Consider the following 17,464-nt stretch of genomic DNA (forward strand, 5'->3'; position numbering starts at 1 on the left):
AGTGTGGTATATTAGAGTGGACCCGAGCCTGGCAGACTCTGTGGCCTCGTTGCAAAAAGCAGATGCACTGGCAAAGGGGAAACATCTTTGTGACAAGCTGAAGGCCCATGCAGGAAAATCTTAGACACATTTATGTAATAATAATAACTCTCCCTCACACAGAACCTTTCAACAGAGGATTAAAAAGTACTTTGCAAATGTTACTGGCCACAGCACTTCTCTGAGGTAGGTACAATTTCCCTTGCTCTATAGAGGGAAACCAAGGCACAGAGAGGTTATTTTTAAGCCTGGATTTTCAAATGCAGCCTTTGCTTTGACTTCTTGATGCTGAATTAAAGGCCATTGATAACCTGACTTTACAGAAGCATCGAACACCTGCTTTCCCCTCTGGCCATAGGTGGACTTGGGGGGTGGGGGGGCAGGATTTTGCACTGTCAAACCAAAGTCCGAGGGGTCTTCAGTTGGGTGCCCAAGAGTTCAAGCAATGATCATTTTTGCAAATAAGTGTCAGAACTGGGATCAAAACCCAGACATTGTGACTCCCTATCTCCAGGTCTAACCCCCGTTTTCCAGTGAGCTGCAGTCACACTAGCTGGGGTACACATTACAAGGCCAATTAATTTTCATGCGTCAGAGAATACCAAACTAAGATCAGAAAGAAACTTGCCCACTCCCCTCCACTGTAGTTAGCATTGACCAATTGCCAGGAGTCTCACACTTTTAATTTTCCACTGTCCTGTGAGGCAGAAGACAGCAGCCAGGACCAGAGGCAGGGAAATAAAAATCTTCCCCATTCCAAAGCTCTGTTGGTCATGAGCATGCTTAGATCAGCTATGTCCTTCCACCGCAATGCAGCATTGGGTTTAGTTCTTCAGGGCCTTGTCCTGTCACAGGTCGAAAAGTCATAAATGACAGAGCTTGCACTTCTCTCAGGGGACCGTTTCACAGCCTATTGAATCTCACCGTTTGGATTTTGTCCCTGATGTCATCTACATTTCCCTTGGCTTATTTTCATTCCATGGTTCCTAATTATCTCCCCTTGTACCACCCTATAGAAGTCCCATCTTGCCTCAGTGTTTAAACCTGTCAGTGCATATGGATGGTTGTAACCTCTTATTAGGCAAATTCATCAATGGAAGGCTCATATATTGCTTGTTCTGTGACTCGATAGAGGACTCTGATCTCTACAGCAAGGTGGTCTGTGATAAGGGGTCATGTCCCTTGTCCGGTGCAGTTATCTGGACACAGTTCCAATGCAGAGCGTCTCCCTTCACAGCAATGGGCTGGAATCACTGTCTGCTAATCAGTGCCCCGGCTTTGCCACTTTTGTACTGACCCTCCAAACTCATTCCCATCCTTGCCTTCTTGCTTGGACCCAGACTTCAGATAGTTCAACTCCCTGTGCCTCCCCCTTCCAGAAAAGATCCAAGATCATTTCTGTGGGCAGCGGGAGCATACTCATGGCTCAGCTGAATCAGAGCCTCTGGGACAGCCACATTTACAGGGGGTTCTTCTGAGCCACGGACTCTGAAATTGGGATTTTCCAGAAAAACATTTTTTTTTTTTGCCTTGGGGTGTCATTTGTTTTAAATAATTTACAGATCTTTGGTCACTGCACATCCACTGTGAGCTGAGACTCACCTCAGCTTCCATCCTGAGTGATGCCACCTAATGCACTGTTCAGCCATTGCAACATATGCACGAAGTAGATGCACCATGAATGTGCTGCTTCTTTGCAACATTTTCCTTCCCAGTAAGAAGGGCATTTTATGAGATTCTTCCCTGTTTGGGAAGTAGTTCCACCCACCTGCATGCCTCTGTTTCCGGGAGATGTTTTCCAGTACGGCTGTTGATCGTATCCATAGGGGCTCAGTTGGGAGGGAAGAGTTTGACATTGCTGTAATGACCCATGCAGACTGTGTGGAAGCAGAGGAAGTTCACATGGAAAGTAGGGATTGTATTGAGGGGGTCGCACTGACAGCCCTGCAGCGGGTTATTGAAGCAAGGGCTGCATGCCGTGGAGGTCATGAGGGCACCGCTAATGGAGGAGTGCTGCTGCTAGCAAGTGCATTGAGCTGCACAGTGTGAAGGGGGAGTAGGAGTGTGTACTGCATGCAAGTCATACTGAGCTGAGCTTGTGTCTTAACATTTCTGTCAGGTCGTGAAGCAGGCACTCATGCGCTTAAATCCTGTTGACTTCAATGGGATTAAAAATCCAAACCTACTTTACACTAGGCCAGCGGTTCTCAATCTGTTTAGAATCAGGGCTCAACAACTTTGTTTGAGTGCGGCAGCATCCTGGCTGAGAGCCACTGTGGTGCTGCCTCAACTGGGGTAATGGCCCACGCACCTCTATTTCTGGCAGGAGCGTGGTGGAGGGTAGGGGTGAAGACTGGGAAGGGCTGCAGCATGAGCCAGGTCTCCTGCCTGCTTTACTGGTCAGAAAACCTAATGAGATCCCACGAGGTGCACACAAGGCACTTTTACCTGGTCACAGCAGCACCCACACTGTGGCACCCCGAGGGGGTTGCATGGCATGCCAGGATGCCCCGGCACCTCCGGTGAGAACCACTGCACTAGGCAAGTGGTTATGTGCTCCGCTGAATGGGGACCTGAATGAATAGGTTATGTCAGATTTGGCAGAAGTAAGATTTTAAGAGGAGCAAAGTGATTAGGCATCTGGCACCCTCAGCATCCCTCATGATCAGGGACCATGTTTTAATGGCTTCTTCCCAACGGGGCCCAGCGCTGAGGTTAATACGCCCTGCCCACTCATTCAGCGTGCGATCCAGCTTAGGAAGGCAGCATTGACAGCTAAAACAGCCAGACCTGGTCAGGCACCGGGTAGGAGTGGGCAGACACAGCTCATTTCCCTCAGTGGCAGGCCCGGTCCTGGCAGGGAAGCGGTACAGATGTACCTCGAGACTTCTCAATCACTCAAGCACTTTTGGAAACATCACCCTACATCTTTCTTCTATGCCATTTTAAACTGAGCTCGGTAACACCCCCAGCAGGGCATTCAAAGTAGCTTTAAAATGTGGTTGGGTTCAGAAAAAGAAACTGTATAAAAGTGACACCTCATTACCACAGACAGACATCTGCCCCACATGTTTCTGGTGAGTCATACCCGTTCACTTTATAGGACCAAAACACAAACACATGTTTTTACTCCTGTCAGCACTGCAAAGCCAGTGCAGCTTGGGCAAAGCAATTCAGAGTCTATGCTGCTTAATGTATCATTATCACAAGCCCCAGAAACAAGAGCATGTAGCTTTTCAAGGGCTCGTCTCACCGAGAGGAAGGGTAGTCATGTTATCACCATTTCACCAAGAAGGAAACAGAGGTACTGAAATATGGAAGGGTTTGTTTCAGGTCACTCAGCAGGTCAGTGAAAGAGTCGAGAGATTTTCCCCCCGCCCCAAGCCTTGATTTCTCAGCTATGGAGTCAGTCTGCCTCCAGCTTCTGGACCTGTGCGCAGCTGACATGGCTCAGCTTCCCATGCAAAAGTAGGTGCAAAAGTAAGACCATCCTCGATCGGAGATAATCACTCTTCTGACCACAGCCCTAGTTTATTACTAACTACACCATAAACAACAATTTTTAGTGCTGCCAATTGCTCAATGAGTTAATTATTTTAGCCTTGCAAGTTAAGTATTAGTGCTGCCACTTAATATACAGGGGAAACTGAGTCACAAAGCGAGGTAGCAAAATCATGGGCTGTGCCAGCTTGAACTGAGCAGGAAGGCTTGGACATACTCAGCCTCTGCAGACTTGATGAGGAATACACAAGATAAAAGAAACAACCAGGAAATGCAGTGTCCTGAATACACAAGGGCATAAGCAAGGGGCTAAGTGCTTTCAGGGGCTAAATGAGCACGCCAGCATTTGGAAGCCATTGCCAGTATTCTTTGGTTGTTTGCACTGGCCAAAAAAGCCACTTGCCTGCAGTAGAGGAAAGTTCAATCTCAGCTGCAGATTATCTTCTACCTGACCCAGGCAGCCTCCTTTTATCCTCCTCCAGGCCTGGCACTGGTTGCAGGGCAGAGTTAGCCCAGACCAGAGACTGTCTTTAACTCCTTCTGTACCAGAGAAAGCCCCATCGCAGCGCAGTTACAGTTAGTGGCACAAGCCAAATCCTGCCCTCGTTGAGTCTTAAAGGTTTGTGCTGGTGAAACACAGAACATCTGGGCTCAGTGTGCTTAATCTCAGTGGGATCACACACCTGACCAGTAGCCTGCACTGATGTGATGGCAGATAGGGCAGCATGACCTGTTGTAAACTAGGAAAACACTTGGGGGATTTTCAGAGGAGTGTGATGGGGGCTGTCCCAAGGCCGGTCACAATATTGGCCCACCCACCTGTCTAGGGCAGTCTGCCCACCTGGTTCATCTGCCATGCCTTTGTTGGACCTTAATTGTTGTTTCTAGGTGGGAGGCTGCCCATTTAATGCCCCGATGCCAAGGGCTTATTACATGACTCCAACATCCTCTTTACCATGTCCCATGCCTCAAAGTAGACACTTACTTAGCCCTCTCCAGGGCCAAACTCTGCCCCTATGCTGGGGCTCTTTCACATGCCCCATAACTGTGTCTCACACTCATGCTACCCTTTTTACTAGGTTACACTCAATCTTGCCCCATCATGGGCCACACACACTCTGCTCTACTCTTCATAGTCCTTCAGGACCACCCACGCTCCCTACTCTCTATGGCCCTTCAGGCTTCAACTCTTGCACTCTTGGTCCTGGCCCTTCACAGACCTTCAGGCCACTCAATTCAGGCCATACTCTATGACGGGGCATCAGGCCTACTGCCTCACACTCTGGGCTGACTCCAGCCCCTGGCGTCTCAACTCGGCCTACAGCCCACTCAGGCCTCAGGTGTCTGTTGACATACCTGGGCCCTTAACTCAGCCTCTCACTAGACCTCGTTCTAATTCAGGACTCCCACTAGGCCTCAAGCCCTCCTGGCCCCTGTATTGTTGCCCAAGCCTCACTCTCAGGCTTTGGGCCTCAAGCCCTCCTGGTCCCTGTGTTGTCACCCAAGCCTGGTGCTTTTCTCTCTGGATGTGCTCCTCTCGCTTTTCTCCTCTACAGGGTCACCCACAAGGCAGTAGGGGCCAAGGCTTTCCGGCGTCCCATACTCACCTTTCACTAGGGAGACATAGGTATGGCATTTCCTGGAGATTGCCCTGCCACAGGCAGTCCCACTACACCATCCAAACCCAGCAGGGTGTAGTTTTAGGTCATGCCCCAGGACCACTGCAGGACAGGACTACCTGTCCTGGTGTCATACCTCCCTCCCTGGGCTCATTAATGTTCTTCCTGGGCAGCTCACTCCTATTCCAGCCTCTACCTTTTAACATATCCTTGGTCGCTGGCCCCAACTCTGTTTCAGACCCCTTACAGGATACTTCCCATCAGATGGCTGAGCTTCAGCCTCCATCACTCCAGGCTGCTTGCTGGCTGACCTCCTGTCCTCGTCAGCAGTGGTCCCTGTTGATGGACCTTTGGCCTCTCTTAGGCCCTGGCCTCACTTCTAGGCCAACCAGGGTGCCAGGGCTCTCTGCTGCCCTGGCTTGTCCTTTGCAGTGGGCTTAATTGCCCTTCAGCCTGTTGGCCCTGGCCCCTTGCATTGGCCAGCCAAGACTCTAGGGATCAGTCTGAAAGCAGCTGATCTACTCGCTCAGCAGGGGTCCACCCCGAACCCCTTCATAAATTGGTCCTCTCACCTGGGCTTGCCTGGAGCCCCACAGATCCTATCTCAGTGCTCCTCTCGCTCTTAGGTTGGCCTAGAAGTGAGGCCAGGGCCTAAGAGAGGCCAAAGGTCCATCAACAGGGACCACTGCTGACGAGGACAGGAGGTCATCTGGGGATGAATTCAGACTGTGGACATCTAACCATGACAGCTCAGACCCGTGCCTAGAAGATATGCCAGTGACTGCCTACTGAGACAGTCCTGACAGCTGTTGGGGCTCCTGCATACTGACAAAATAGGCCAGTAGCACTGAGATAGCAGCAGCTCTTTAATGCCTCTTCACCTTATCACCTGTGGCTCTATGCAGGCCCTTATCACAGAAATGATTGCCTGTGAATAATGCAAAACATGCTATGACCCTAACCCAGCATATGTAACTACATAGTGCATAGTGTCTTTTCAGCTGGCATGCATCTGCTACTATTCACCTGAGTGTGTGTACTTGGTTGTGGAGCTTTGGTTAATGCTGACTGATCCCTGGCTCCTGCATTAGTCAGGACTGAGTGTCACTGTAATAGGCTAAGAGTAGATCAAACTTTCCTGACTTTCCTCCAGACTTCTTGTGTTATCTACTATTCCTGCCTCATCATTTTTTATGCAAAAGACTTGTGGCAGGGCTCCAGCATTTTTAAAAGACATTTTAATAACCGCAAGGACTATAACATAACAAAGTCTTGACTCAGCATAACACCAAAGGACCTGCCTGTTAGTACACCTCAGTTCAGTAAGACTTAAACACACACAAGCATTTTGCTAACTCAGGGCCTAATTCTCTTTCTAAAACAAAACCAGACTTATTCCAGAAATGGACTTCTCTGACTTCTGTATCTCATCCTACGTGTGCTGGTCCATCTGCTCAGCCACTGGTATAATAACGGCCAGAGAGAAAGAACAGCTATTGCTGTAGAAGTATCTCAATGCACTTCCTGGCCTCTGGCCACAATCACACTGGACATCCTAGAGCTGTTCTCAACAGCTCACAATCTAGAGTTGAACAATGACAGTTGACAAAAGGAGATATTTCAAGATCAAAGAAACTATGGCAGTAATGCTTGGGGATCCCTGTGGTCTGCGCTTTCTGTCATGCATTTCCTGATCTGTCCCTTCTTAATTTTTATCTCCTTCCTCCACCTCTCCTCTCCCCTCCACCCCCTGCCCCCCAAACACCATTCCTCCACAGCTGGTGGTCATGCAGTCTCAGACCCTTGATTCTTTCCAGAACCCAGACTAGATTACAATTTGGCGTCCACATGCAATTAATTTCATCCCCAAATGGCATGCTGGGCATAATCGCTGATTAGGAAAAGTTGTTTTACAACAGAATGCAATTAGAGACCAGCTCTAGGATCGTGTCAAGAAGACTTTATTTAGGGTTTTCAAAACAAAACAAACGTGTGATTTTTATTGCTGATGAAAAGTGCCATTTTGCCAGTCCTGGAGATTACAGTTAGTTCTATACCCATAGGGGAAATGGAAGTTGAGAATGGGAAGGGACTGATTTTCCCATCCAATGGCTATTCTCAAGATTTCAAAAAGCCCCCCAAAAACCAACAAACTTTTCTGGTCCTGAATCAAGACAAAATGACAAAATTGCAAACTTTTTTTGTGAGCTGAAAACCCAGATCGGAGCAATACAGTTGTCCTATTTTGATGATTTTCACATATTTGGTTTGAGTTTGACCATTTGGTTAATTTGTGATTTTTTTTCTTTTTGCCCTTGAGTGCATTTAATTTTTAGATAGAAAAAAAGTCTGTTTTAAACCAAAAATCTGGAATATTTCACTTAGAAAATGTCAAACCAAAATGTTTCTGCAACTTTAAGTCTTTTCCCCAAACTTCTTTTGAGCAGAACAGTTCATCAAAACAGCTGTTTTGCGTGCGCGCGCACGCGCACACACGCAATTTCAATGAACCAGTATTTTCCCATAAAAAAGGGCTTCTCCAAAAGCATCCTAAGCAGCTCGGATTGGAAGACAGTAGGCACGTCTACACATGTGCTGTAATGTGCAGTAGCTTATTTTCCTGCACATTAAGGAAGCGCGTAAAAAAAGTGCTGTTATAGTAAACTGCAATAAAATAGGCTACCATGCATTAAACATCACTTAAAAAAGCATATATTTGTGCCACTGCACATTAGGGCATGCTAAGCTGCATTAATTTAGTACCTCACACTGGCGGTACTAAATTAAATACACATTAGGAAAAGCGCATTAATGCATGTGTAGACGAACCCATTCATAAATGTTGACACTACTGGTATCCACCTGCATTTAGAAAAACTTTTAGTATGTATTGTGTATGTTAATTAATATGTGTATAGATCAGATGGCTAATAAAGGCACTACTATTGTGTTAACAATAAGGCAAAAGGACACATCGCAAAAGAATATAGGTCTTGGAAAAAGACGTAAACTTTGACAAATTCACAGAGAAAAAAATGTCTAATTTTTTAGTGCCTCTGTGGTCCATCCTTCAGCACTTCTTGTGTTTGTCAACACATTAACTCAGCCCAAGCTCTAAGGAGCTTTTGAGTTCAAATCAAAAAACAAAGCTCAGGTCGGTTTGCTCCATCAAACAAAGTTCCTTCCATGATTTGTCTTGGCTGTCAAAGACCTGAGGTTTTTGATTAATTCTTGTTTAGGGAAGTGGTAGAGAGTTCCAAGGCTGCGGGGCTTTTACAGTGCATGAGAATGGGAAATTGTCATTGCACATAATGGCAAACACTTCTTGGAAGTGTCCTTTAGAGATTTCCCTGGGACTGCTGAACCACATCCAGTGCGCGGTTAATTGCACAGAAACTTAAAGCATCAACCAACAAAAGCCATGTTGCAAACGAAAGCGCTGGGAATGGGCTAGGTGGTTCTGGAATGCAGTTGTCCCAGGGGAACTGAGCGGAAACCACAGAATGACTCTGTAACTTGTGGACAAAAACAATCATTTTGGAAGTGGCCACAGCGAATGCACACACTCATTTACACTCGGTTATTGCTGTGATATGTGTTATTCCTCACTGGTGATGAAATCCATATGGCTGCTTTTCCCTTCGTTCCTTCTGCATTACTAGCTGGCGCTTTGATTTATTTTCTTGGCTTTCTTAATTGATTATTCAGAGTCGTATAGGAGGGAAAAACATGATACACAATCAAGAACCAAGCTACAGTCAAAGTCATAAGCAAAAACAAAGGGTAAAAAGAAGTGCTTTGCCAAGTATTGCACATCTGTAGTGCCTCTATTAAGAGAAGGAAATACATAGCTGCGCTAAAAAAAAAACAACAGACAACTATTTATTACAAAAAGGCTGGTAAACTGAACTTCTTGGGCAAGGGTTAAGAAACCAAGGTCCCAATCTTAAAAACACCAAGGAACACATTTTACCTTGACATCAGAGAGACAACTCACATGAGTAAAGTTGTGAAGCATGTGTTTCCAGGTCATGTGGGCTAACGTTAAAATCATAAACATTTGGAAAGCCTGGAGTAAAGGGAGCAAGTGAGCAAGGATTAAAAATAACCTAAACAGAGAAAATTGGCCACAAAAACTTGGCAGCTAAAATTAAAAGGAAAAATCATCAGTCAATTAAAATATTTTTAAAAATGTATATGTAAAGGAGCCCCATGATAGTCATATGCCAGACTGAATAATAGCATGATCTAACTGCTGTGACCTTTGCAGTCCCTCAACCTCTTCTCATATCGGCTAGGGACAGACATTACTCATAAACTGGTTTAAGTGATCAGAAACCGGTTTAAACCTGTAACAGAACAGATGTTCAGTGCACATAAACCAATTTGAAAATGGCTGAAACCGGGTTGAGATAAACCTAGTTGAATGTAGTATCAGACTTAGCTGATTTGGCTCAAACCAGTTTATGCAATGTCTGCCCCAGACCCCTTAGTGGTTTATGTTAAACCAGAGTCCCCAGCATCCCGGCATGCTCTCTGGGCTGGGTGGGCCTCTCTGCTCCCCAGCAGAGCTGGCCCCTCCCCTCTGCTCCCTGGCTGGAGCTCAGCACAGACTTACAGACTTGCAGGCACAGCAGGGTCTCCTGGCTTCCCCATGGTCCCCTCTCCCTCCCTCTCAGCACTCACTGCTTAAGCAGAGATCTCTTCCTCCTCTCTGCCACAGAAGGGACCGTAGCCAGCATGTGGTATGCTAGCAAATGCTGAGAGACGTCTGTGTATGTGTCTCTATCCAATTTCACTGGGACAGACAGAACAGGGACCGCTTTAGGACTTTTAGAGGTGATCAACAGGTCAGCCCGTAAGCTGTTTAAGAAGTTTGAAGTAATGTGGAGAGAGGCTATTGTTTTGCTAATCGGGTGATAAACACTATCAGCCCCTCTCCACCCCACTCCCACTGGCTTGCTCGCCTGTCAGTTTGCTGCAGACAGTGAGACAAAGCAGGGAGGGAGATTGAAAAGCTCTGTATCATCAACAGATGCATGCACTGCACACCCCTCCTTACCTCAGAGTGCTGGCCAGGGACTGGGGGTGACAACACTCCCCACCCCGTGAGCAGCCAGCGAGGAAAAGCCTGGGACTGCAGGCAGCCATCCCTAATGAGAGAGTCATGCCACCTGGCCACACCCCCCTCAGCTCAGCTCCCTGCAGAAGGGAAGGGAAGGTTGCTCTAGCTCCACCCGACTTCCAGCCTGATCCACTGCAGGCGTGTGCCTGAATTTCCTCAGTCCAGAGAGAATGTCTGTCCAGTTTCAAACCAGTTCAGCCTAGTCAGGTTAGACAAACCTGCACAGCTTGAATCAATTCAGGCTCAGGCTTTTTGAATGTCTGTCCCTAGCCATCATGCCTAAAATGAGAGCTTTGTAAATACTGGCATGAATGAGTTGCCCCTTTTGTTCCCCTTTTGAGATTACCCACATGAGTAAAGCTAATGGTTTATTTATAGAGGTTGAAGTAGTTCATGGTAAAGACCTTATCTTTGCATGTATATTATCATTTCTATTACGATAGCACTTCCTGGCCCCACTGTGCTGGGTGCTGTACAATCAGAGTAACACATTCTCTATCATAGACACCTGAAATAGACTTTAATGAGCAACCTCACACTGGCTGCAATCTAGCCACAGCAACAGAGCTCAGTCTAGGCTATTTGGCCTCACTGAGGGGCGCATTTTCATTTTCAAAATGGAAAATTTCCAGGGAAAAAACCATCTCTGTACCAAAATATTTCAGAAGGAAAGACAAAAGGTCTTGTTTTGGAACTATGGACTTTTCCCCACTTCCTGACTGCTTTCCGACTCAGAGACCAAGCGAGAGAAAGCAATCAAGGGACGGGAAAGAAATATTCTCACATTTAGTTACTGTTTTTCCAATGAACATGGCACTTACGCTTTTAAGTGTCAGGCTAACACTAGAATATGCTGGGAAAAAAATACAAGTGTGGGAAAGGGAAGAAAATCCCCTTACTCACATTTTTTTTAATTTCCCAGGGGAAAACTAGAATTTTTTGAGGAGAAAGTTTCAAAGGGGAATTTTTCCCACTAAATTTTTCTTTATGAGAAAAAGCTGGAGTTTCCAAGCTGATCCCTCCTTTTGGTTTGCCATCCTTGGGCTGGGAATCTAATAAAAGCCAGCTTCTTGTTACATGTCTGGGATTGTTAATAGGGCTTATTTGAAGAGCAGCACAAATGGTAACGAGAAGTTGCTGGAAGCTGGCAGGGAAAGATGCAGCAGTGCATGTGAAAAAATGTCTCTGTTTGCAGAGTGGTTTAGGTTTGCGTCTGCTGTCTCTTCTCTGAACCATTTCCCTTGCTGAAGCTCCCCTGGGGCTCAGGAAACAGAAAGAATTAACTGCTGCTGTTGGGTTGCGATGGCTTTTGTTGACATCTTTGTCTCCGCACCCCACACTGCTGCCTGAAGAGCTTAGCATAGAGAATCAGGCCTTGGGGGCAACCCTTGGCTTGGCCGTTGCATGCCCCAAGCTTCTCAGCTGCGTACTCCTCGGGATGTCTCCCATGGCTTGGCTACGCACACTGGCCAGAAAACACTCAGCTGTGGTATGTTCAGAAAACTGAGTCTGACATTTCTGAGCCCCTTCCCTGGGGAGGAGGTGGGAGTTGCTCACTGCATTTCTCCTGGCGGCAGGCACCGCTCTCCCTAAATCCTTCCTTGACTTGCAGAACAAAGATATACCCCAATCTATTGCAACACAAATCAAGTGAGTGGAAGATGTGCAATGGCTCCCTTTGAAGTGAATGCGCTGGAGAGGCAGCATCTCTACTGGTTCTTGCATAGCACCTGGGTTCTCAGCCTGCTCTTTCAGTGTCTCACTCAGTGATTTGGAGATCAAAGGATCTTAAGGGAATTCCTTAATCCCACTGAAATTATATGTGATTTGGGCATCTTTCTCTTTCAGGTGTTTTGGAAAATCTTGGGTATAACCCCACTTTGTTGGAGTGTTGTATGGCTCGGCTCAGTTGTTCAGATTCTGTTCCTAAAACTTTTAAGAACCTGCATGGCTGGTTAAACATGGCAACTGTTTTCTGGAAAATATTTACAAAGGCATGAAAAGAAAACAACCTAGATTGAATTTTTGGAATATTTCATTTGTTCAGTGACCTAAAATGAATAACATGGGACTTCACCATTTCAAAATTCCTAACTCAAAAAAGGAGGACTGAAGAAAGGGAAAAAAGGAGAGAAATAGAATTTAAAAAATGTGGTCAGCACTCCCGTTCCTTCCCCCTCTCCCTCCAAACAAGTCGGTTTTCCTTTTCTTGTCAAAATTCTGTAAAAGAAATGTATTTCTTGGATCAAAAAAAGCTATTTTTCATCAGCCTGTGTATCAATGAAATAATTTTGACCAGCTCTATCCCTTATGGGTTACCGCTCATTAAATGTGAACTTCTGTCTCATTGCAATATGCAGAACATATTTTCTTGAGAAATTGATTTCAGGACATTCATGCCAGCTTGCAAAAAGAAAAGTGTACTCAGATTGCCTGTCTTTTAAAGCCTTCCTTGACTTATCCCACTCCACCTCACTCCAACCACCTCTGCCAGGGGTCGTTAACTTTCCAGGAATCTCTCCCACTTCTCCTTTGGACTGAAGCTGTGCCTCACCCTGAAGTTGAAAGGGATTCCTGATTTTCTGTGCCATGTCCCAAGGCAAGAATTGACAGGGCAATTAGAGAGCCCTGGTAATCCCATCTAGATGACCACCCGAGGTCTCTTCTAGTCCTACTTCTCTGCAATTCATGAGTATATCTAGGATTCCTTTGTATCACATCTAGAAGTGCCACCACAAAGCACTTGCTCTAGCTCCACCTGTGCCAATTCTTGAAAATGCAACGTTAGACAGAATTAGACAATTCCTGAAAACTGGACAACTTGAAAGCCATGCCAAACATTTACCACGTGCCCAAGACAGTGAGTTGAGGAGCAGCACTGGGTACCTACTCAGTACTACTGTATGTAATGGGTCATCACCTCATTTTGGGGAGTTCATGTGTGTGGAACAGGAGCCAATAAGCAGGGCGTGCTTCCTGATGGGGTCCTGAGTATGGTATGAAGGCTGTGTAAATATGCCTATGATGTCTTCATGAAGTATGTTGTTCACACTGTCTTGTGGCAAGAAAGACCCCATCAGTAACGGCAGGAAAATGCACTGAACTGCCCCAAGGCTGGGAAAATGTGATTTAAAAAAATAAACCTTAACATTTTCTCCACTTATAATCCAACGTGTTATGTTAAGTTCTCTCTCTTCAGCGAAATTAGCCCTTTGCATGCCTTGATTGGCAACTACAGCTGGAAAGCGATGTCCCATCAGGCTTGGGGGAAGTGCCTGAAGACAGCCATACATGATCCAGACCTCAGTACTAAAGGGCACAGAGGCTACCTTGCTGTGTGATAAGACCCAGTGCCTGCTCTCTCAAAGGAAGAAAGAGCCTTAGGGACTTTTAAGAGTCAGTGAGAACTTACAGCTGGACAAGAGTGAGAGCACAGATGGAGCAGGTTAGGCCTGAAGAGGGCTTGCAACAGCAGCCTCAAGTCTACCTTTTGGAGATGGAGTCTGGGCCAAGAAGCGGTCAGCAAGGAGGGGCTGTGCAGCTCAATAAGGCTGATGCTTTCTGACAAGCTCAGAGCGCTTGTTGAGTCATCTATAGCTAATAATTCATCCAGGAATTCCAACCCTTTCTTTCTAGTCACAATTTATTTGCGAACAAACCATCACTTTGGACAAATTTGTATTTTCTCATCGATAGGTTGTGTCAACAAATTTTGCCTCTGGATTGATTGCTCGCAAACTGCCTGCCATGGGAACTAAGTGATGTGTGATTTGCTAGTCACCCAGCAGTGACACCCAAATCGCATGGCAGTATTTCTGAGCTCTGATTAGATGATTGATACCAATGAAAAACAGGATTTTTTTTTACCCTCTGTTCAGATTTGATTTGCAAAGGAGCTTGGGACATTTGCTTTCTGTTTAGGATGCCCCACTAACCTTAATTATCCCTGTTGGTAGCTGCAAATTTGTTCGCCAGGTGCCTTAACTATAGCTACCATGCCCACAATTGAGTCTGTTTTCTTGATTATTTACAGTGTTAGGTGGCTCATAGAGTTCAGAAAAGTTTTTAGCTTTTCAAGACCAGAAATCTGACCTTTTGGGGGTTCTTGCTATGGCAATGGTGATTATTTGCATTACAGTAATATTGAGAAGTCCCAAACTAAGATTGGCAGCCATTGTGCAGGGGACAACATACAGTAAGAGCCATACAACATACAACGATCCAGAGCTTGCAGTATACAGAGACAAAGGATGCGAAGCGGGCAAGATACAGAGAAGTGAAGTAATTTGCCCAGTATCACATGCAGCAGGTTGTGGCAGAGCTGGAAATGGACCCAGACAGCCTAGGACACAACTGCCTGGGACTGCTGTTTATCTAGCCTACTCTATGACTTCTTGCTGTAACAAAATGATTGTGCTTAGAGCTGCGTGCTCTTCCTGGTGTGGATTAGCTGCCTCTGCACATTCCCAAACAAAGCATTACACCATGTGAAAAGAAGGCCTAAGCCCCGCAAAGCCCATCCCGCTGGCTAAGACAGGAAATATCTCCCCATCATCTCAGCTAATCCTCCACCGATACAATGAGAAATGATGTCCAACAGCAGCCAAAAGATTATTAAGTAGAGAACAAAAATACTGCACCGCCCATTGTGCTGGAGCCAAAGGTAATAAAGGGGAAATATAAGTTGCAGACACTTGGGGAACATAGCGCAGCATGCAGTCCCTTCAGCAAAGTCCAAATCCTGAAGCACAGGTAGTCCAAGGGCAAGAAAAGAGCTCCCAAGGGAGACCCCATGACAGCTGTTTCTTTGTATTGCTCATAGGATAAGAGGAACTGGGAACACAGGCCAAGTTATTGCGAAGGGACTAATGCTGCTGGACCGTAGATCTATTTTCATTTGAAACTGTGCTCGCAGTTCTGACAACTCATCAAATATATGTGGCTCTCATTAAGGATGGGGAGTTGAGAAGAAAGGCTTAAACTGAGAGACTGAGGTACTGAGATAGACATAGAAGTGGGACCAGATATGAGCCTTCAGTCCTCCATAGGTTGTAAGGTTAGTCCAGGTGTGAGCACTGGTTTGTCCCTGTGTTCACAGGGGTGTCCCAACTTCCTGCAAGACCTGTTAAAGTCCAACTTTGTGTAGCAATGACTGGAGTTGTGTCCCAGGCCGTGTGGGGGCATGAGGACAGTGCTGCCTCAGTCCCAGCTATCCTGATGCTAATACACACTGTCACTGGGGCAAAGACGCACTGGTCAGAGGGATAAATAGTTTGATTTCTGAAGTCCCCCACACCTAGGGCAGTGTCCCAGCAACTGGGATCTTAGCTAGCAAGGTCCTAGCACCAGGAATCATTGCAAGCAGGTTCCTGGCACAGTCACAACAGCTTACAGAAATGAGTTATTTTCCCTTTTAGCAGCAAGTGTGATTAATATCTAGAATGGCTTTTATTAGAGCTGGTTGAATAATGAGAGCAGTGATGTGCAAATTGACTACATATGGTAAACTAGCTGTACTTTAAAATGTCAGAGCATGGATTTAAGCAGATCCCAGTTATCTGTAGTACAGTGTACAGGTGAGTGTCTGTGTCTCTGACTGCTTTTAAGAGATTGCCATTTGGACACGTGCGCAAAGATGCTAGTACTGGCAGCGTCCTCATGCCTATAACATTCAGGAACACGTATCAAATGATGGTAGGCATCTGGATAGTTTGCATTGGGGGAGATTGGTTTCAGCTTGAATTTCTGGCTCCAAAAAGCATCTCCTAAGTTGTTGAATAACTTTGTTGTATTCACATGAGATGTTTCCTGATGAATGATTTTGTTTTCAAACAGCAAGGACACATACAAGATGGATTTAATGATGCACGGCAGGAGGCATGCGATTTGCCCTGTCCAGTCTTTCTAGAGCGCAAAACCTGTAGTCGAATTCTCTGCTGTTGGAGCTGGCTGGATTTTTTTCCCCCCCCGCAATCGCTTTTCCCATTGAAAAATGTAGTTCAGAAAAGTCAGAATTTTCAGTAGGGAAAACGTTGATTTCACCCTGTCACGGCAGGGTCCTGCAGGAGGGCAGTGATCTCCTTGTGACCCCCTCTCCGTGCCTATTCGGCCCAAGGGCACCCTCTATTTCTCGCCCGCCACGTCTCTGATGTTTAGGTAAAGTTGGGAGGCTGCCTCACATCTCCTTGGGCACGGTTAGTGGGGACCTCTGTCCCCGTGTTTTCCCGGACCCACCGGGGGTCTCCCTGTATGATGGGTGCTTCCCGGGCACCCTAGCCTTATGGGCTAGGTGTGGCTCCTACCAACCCCTAATACCACACCCCAAGCCTCGCAGATGTACTGGACGTTGGTCTGTCAAAAATCAACTCGCCCGCTCTCCCGGGCCGCCTCTGTTGTACTGCCTCCTCCTGAGCTCTCCGAGCCCACTTGGGGCCTTCCCTACAATGTCGCCCCCTTTCCTGGGGCCTTCCCTACAATGTTGCCCCCCTTTCCTGGGGCCTCCTCTAAAATAACCTAGCCCTCCGGGACTTGCTCCCGAGTCTCCGGTCCTCTAGGCCCACCACACTGCTACCCTCTCTTACGCGGGCTCACCGCACTGCTATCCCCTTTTGCCAGGGACCACTGCAGCACCTTGCCCTGCTCCTGGCATGCCGTACTGCTAACCCCTTTCGTCGGGGCCCACCGCAGCACCAGCCTTCAACCGGGCTCGCTACGCCCGTCTCGGGCTTCTCAATAAGGCGCTCCCCCTCTTCGGGGCTCGCCGTGCCCGCGCTGGGGCTTCTCAATAGTCCCCCCCTTTCTCTGGGACTCTATACGCCCACACTGGGCTCCCCAATAATAATACCGCCCCCTCACTGGGGCTCGCGGTGCCCACGCTGGGCTCCCTAATAGTGCCGCCCACCCCCTCACTGGGGCTCGCTGTGCCCACGCTGGGCTTCTCTAAAATGCACTCCCCCCTTCCTGGGGTTTGCCACGGCCACGCTCGGGCTTCCTAGTAGTGTTTCGCCACGGCCACGCTCGGGCTTCCTAGTAGTGTCCCCTCCTGGGGTTCGTCGTGCCCACGCTGGGGCTTCTCAAAACGCCCCTCTCTGGGGCTGGGGTCTACGCACCCCGTAAGTTGCGCCCTTACTGGCGCCGGGGGCCTCACACTCCCTTGTGAGTCCCCGACGAGGATACCCAC

General features: G+C 47.1%; 1 long non-coding RNA gene across 1 annotated transcript in view; it reads right to left on the bottom strand.

Annotated features, from left to right (window-relative positions):
* LOC112551833 overlaps window positions 1–17,464 on the bottom strand; it is a 40,953-nt gene that overhangs the window by 12,326 nt on the left and 11,163 nt on the right. The window lies entirely within an intron of this gene.

The sequence above is a fragment of the Alligator sinensis genome, unplaced genomic scaffold (genome assembly GCF_000455745.1).
Source record: "Alligator sinensis unplaced genomic scaffold, ASM45574v1 scaffold1496_1, whole genome shotgun sequence".
NCBI lineage: Eukaryota > Metazoa > Chordata > Crocodylia > Alligatoridae > Alligator > Alligator sinensis.